Below are 1,263 nucleotides of genomic sequence, written 5' to 3'. Positions count from 1 at the left end.
CCAAAGATATTGAGGACTATATCACAAGAAGATGCCCTTGCATAAAGTCAAAGAAGCTGGTTAGTCATGTGAGAGCCCCAATGAGTAGCATCACTTCTAGCTCACCCCTAGAGTTAGTGTGCATAGACTTCTTGCATCTGGAGGCCAGCCGTGGTGGCTATGAGTATATCCTTGTGGTGGTTGACCATTTTACGAGGTTTGCGCAAGCTTAGCCCACAAAGAATAAGAATGGCAAGACAGCAGCTGAGTGTATTTTCAATGATTTCATACCACGCTTTGGATATCCATCGAAATTACATCATGACCAAGGCCGTGAATTGGAGAATACACTCTTCCACACACTCAGAAAGTTGTCAGGGATTAGACATTCAAGAACATCGCCATACCACCTGCAAAGTAATCCAGCTGAGTGGTTTAATTGCACTATATGCCAGATGTTAAGAACCCTGACTGACAAAGAGAAAGAACAGTGGAAAGATACGATTCCCCAAGTCGTACATGCATACAATTGAACTCGTCATGAGTCAACAGGCTTCTCTCTGTTCTTTCTTCTTTATGGCCGCCACCCTCACCTGCCGATTAATTTACTGTTTGGGACAATTAAGACAAAGTCCATAAATTGTGCAAGTGACCCACATGGACCCTCTCAAACAAGTTGTGACTTGAGTGATTGATTTATATACTCACAAAAGAAGTTGATCAAGACACAGGCCAGTAAATCAGAGAGATGACCAAGGTCTAGATATTCCTGGATATAGTCCTCAAGAGTTTGCGTGCCCTGCTTGAGGGTTAGTAATGATTTAGCGAGGTACATACCTGGCCATGGTTCAGGTGAAAAGCCACTGAGGTGTCTGAGGTGTGCGGATCCAGTCACAGGCTTTTTTTTAGCAAAGGCATGGTCAAAGCAGGCAGACTTCAAAACACAGCAAACAGGAATTTCAAAGGCAAAACAATAACAAAATCCAGAAGCAAACAGAGGTCAGGTCAGGTCAGGCAGCAAAACAATCAAAAACCAAAGTCAGGCAGAATCCAGAGAATATCGCCAGGGGAAACAAACTTATGCTCCCTCTGCTGGCTTCGCATAACACATACAGTGCACCATAACTGCATTGATTGCTGCAATTACTAGTTTATTGTCTTATCAATTGAACACAATATTGGCACTCATAATGATGATGTCAGATTTTAATTTAAGCTGCTTAAAGATAAAGTGTTTTTTTAACATAAATGTTATGTGTGTGTGTGTGTGTATATATATATATA

This window comes from Puntigrus tetrazona, chromosome 7 (assembly GCF_018831695.1).
Source record: "Puntigrus tetrazona isolate hp1 chromosome 7, ASM1883169v1, whole genome shotgun sequence".
Taxonomy (NCBI): domain Eukaryota; kingdom Metazoa; phylum Chordata; class Actinopteri; order Cypriniformes; family Cyprinidae; genus Puntigrus; species Puntigrus tetrazona.
Note: the sequence above shows the minus strand (reverse complement) of the source record.